At 42.5% G+C, this 3,536-nt stretch overlaps 1 pseudogene across 1 annotated transcript; it reads left to right on the top strand.

The window, feature by feature from the left end:
• The first annotated feature begins 1,845 nt into the window (after positions 1-1,845).
• Positions 1,846-3,124, top strand: LOC108294166 (annotated as a pseudogene). The gene has a single exon (XR_001820937.2). The product of XR_001820937.2 is annotated as an F-actin-capping protein subunit beta-like (transcript).
• Positions 3,125-3,536: the final 412 nt, after the last annotated feature.

Below are 3,536 nucleotides of genomic sequence, written 5' to 3'. Positions count from 1 at the left end.
ATGTTCCCCTCCCTGTGCCCATACATTCTCAAATTGTTTGACTCCCACTTATGAATGAAAACATGTGGTGCTTGATTTTCTGTTTCTGTGTTAGTTTGCTGAGAATGATGGATTCCAGCTTCATCCATGTCCCTAAAAAGGACATGAACTCATTCTTTTCTATGGGTGCATAGTACTCTATGGCATATGTGTGCCACATTTTCTTTATCCAGTCTATTATTGATGGGCATTTGGGTTGGTTCCAAGTCTTTGTTATTGTGAATAGTACTGCAATAAACAAACGTGTGCATGTGTCTTTATAGTAGAATGATTTATAATCCTTTGGGTATATACCCAGTAATGGGATTGCTGGGTCAAAGGCTATTTCTAGTTCTAGATCCTTGAGGAATCTCCACACTGTGGAACTAGAAATTTACACTCTCACCAATAGTGTAAAAGCATTCCTGTTTCTCCATCTCCTTTCTAGCATCTGCTGTTTCCTGACTTTTCAATGATTGCCATTCTAAGTGGTGTGAGATGATATCTCATTGTGGTTTTGATTTGCATTTCTCTAATGACCAGTGATAATGAACATTTTTTCATATGTTTGTTGGCTGCATAAATGTCTCCTTTTGAGAAGTGTCTGTTCATATCCTTCACCCACTTTTTGATGGGGCTGTTTGTTTTTTTCTTGTAAATTTGTTTAAGTTCTTTGTACATTCTGGATATTAGTCCTTTGTCAGATGGAAAGATTGCAAAAATTTTCTCCATTATATTTTTAAAAAATGTTTATTTAATATTGTCACTCTTTCTTCTAAGTTCCTTTGTTTTCTGGCTTTCCTCAATATCAGATGATCCTCAGTAGTCCTCTCATATTTAAAATGTGGATACCACATAACTGATTAGAAGATCTGGGTCTGGAGGATAAAGGGCTTGTGGACTTGTGGGCTTAATTTTTAGGTGATTAGTTCAGCTGTTTTTCAAGGGGAATCTTTGACTGTGAATATCTTTAAGACTTTTGTATTGGGTTGGTTTCTGGAGAAGAAGCTTCCAGTACCCTGTCGAAAGAATACAAACCTAGTTGTCAGAATTCTGGGAGCTGAGCAGAAGGGGCTGGAGAACTCAACTTTTAATATGTAGACTTTAATTTAATCCCCTGTTTTGAAGAGACACTTCTAAACCCAACTCTGCATGATGTACTTCGGAGTAGAGTTTCTCTTATTATCTTACCTTCCACTAGGATGGGAAAGGGTCAGTTCCCAGCTGCATGGAATGAGACAGGACTCCAAACTCTAACTTCTTCCTACACTAAATTAAAGTAACTAAAGTAACTCTCCTAGTTTTAGCTTTTTTCATTCCACTTTCATAGGTACCCATCCCTGTAATTCCTGAGTATGTCTGGAGTTCTGAGGTAAGTCAATGTACATCTTGGTTTCTCCCACTACTGACACAGGTTTCAGCATTCTGCAGCCTGCTGGGTCACTTAGCATTCACCCATCTACTTTCCAGCTTCCAATATTTTGTTGCTATTTTATCATCTTCTGTTTTCTTTGCTTCTTGGATTTATACTTAAAAATATTCCTTTACTCTCATTTTAATGGGGTTTCAGACAGCATGGAGGTAAATGTATACATTCAAACCTCTATCTTTAATCAAATGCCTGTGGTTTTTTTTTTTTTTATATCTGGCAAAATTTCTGAAATATGATGCTAACTTGTATGTGTTTAACTTTTTTAAAAAACTGATTTTATTTTGAAATGAACAAAACAAGTTATCTTGAGTATCCTTCCAGAAATATTTTTTATGTATACAAGCACATTGATAGTGTTTTTACATGTTAAATTCCTCTTAAAAGTGCATGATTGGAAGCGCCGGGCCCTGCTGCGGTGGGGGAGAGCCACTGATGCTGGGACCGGGACCACCGCCGCCGCCGCTGCCACCATGAGTGATCAACAGCTGGACTGTGACTTGGACCTAATGAGGCGCCTGCCTCCACAGCAAATCGAGAAAAACCTCAGCGACCTGATTGACCTGGTCCCCAGTCTATGTGAGGATCTCCTGTCTTCTGTTGACCAGCCACTGAAAATTGCCAGAGACAACGTTGTGGAAAAGGATTACCTTTTGTGTGACTACAACAGAGATGGGGACTCCTATAGGTCACCGTGGAGCAACAAGTATGACCCTCCCTTGGAGGATGGGGCCATGCCTTCAGCTCGGCTGTGAAAGGGGGAGGTGGAAGCCAACAATGCCTTTGACCAGTACCGAGACCTGTATTTTGAAGGCGGAGTCTCATCTGTCTACCTCTGGGATCTGGATCATGGCTTTGCTGGAGTTATCCTCATAAAGAAGGCTGGAGATGGATCAAAGAAGATCAAAGGCTGCTGGCATTCCATCCACGTGGTGGAAGTGCAGGAGAAATCCAGCGGCCGCACCGCCCCTTACAAGTTGACCTCCACAGTGATGCTGTGGCTGCAGACCAACAAATCCGGCTCTGGCACCATGTACCTCGGAGGCAGCCTCACCAGACAGATGGAGAAAGATGAAACATTGAGCGACTGCTCCCCACACATAGCCAACATCGGGCGTCTGGTAGAGGACATGGAAAATAAAATCGGAAGTACATTGAACGAGATCTACTTTGGAAAAACAAAGGATATTGTCAACGGGCTGAGGTCTGTGCAGGCTTTTGCAGACAAATCAAAACAAGAAGCTCTGAAGAATGACCTGGTGGAGGCTTTGAAGAGAAAGCAGCAATGCTAAACCTCTGCTTTACGCTAACCAGACGCCGTGCACTCGTTAGAGTCCTTTCTTAGAAAACTTGTTTTCTGCTCCCTCCCCTCGTCCCTTCCCTCCCCACAGGTCACATAACAGCTGCATCATTGACCGCACAGCGCCATCTCTCCCTGAGAATAAAGCCCCATAGCCACCCTCCTCCGGCTCCGAGCCTGCTTCCGCCACACCTTGCTCTCAGCTCTCTCCACATTTCCATAGCGACCGTGTGGTTTTTGTTCACCTGGGGGCCCTGTCCTCCTCCCCGTCACCATATTTATAGGCATAAAATCCACTGTCTGCCAGCCTCCCTTCCCTCCCACCTTTTTGTTACATTGGTGTAAAAAATGTAAAACAAAAAAATTTTATGAACTAACTGTGGTGTGTGAAAGAGAGAAGAAAAACTGGAAAAAAAAGTGCATGATTGTTGTTCTTTTTCTGGCTAGGGAAAGAAAATCAATAACAGTATGAAGACGGATAAAAAATGAATTGATAAAGAAAGTTGTTGAAGAAGGAATTTCTTAAAAATGTTTTGGGTGCTTCTCTGTCTTCCATCTCATTCCAGCTGCTGCTGTGGTGACCAGGTCTGGTCAGGCTTCAGGCAGTCTCAGTACATCCCATCAGTGCCTTACCTCAGACCTGCACTAGGCACATCACTTGCTTTTTGTCTGGGGTTTCTGTGACACCTGCAGGTAGAACATTTTATGAAATCCTGTAGTACTGGCAAATACAACCCTTTTGGGAGCAACCTTGCCCAATGGGGATAGGAGCCAATGAAAAACTATCCC

The sequence above is a fragment of the Cebus imitator genome, unplaced genomic scaffold (genome assembly GCF_001604975.1).
Source record: "Cebus imitator isolate Cc_AM_T3 unplaced genomic scaffold, Cebus_imitator-1.0 Scaffold566, whole genome shotgun sequence".
Taxonomy (NCBI): domain Eukaryota; kingdom Metazoa; phylum Chordata; class Mammalia; order Primates; family Cebidae; genus Cebus; species Cebus imitator.
This window is presented reverse-complemented; position numbering and strand designations above follow the sequence as displayed.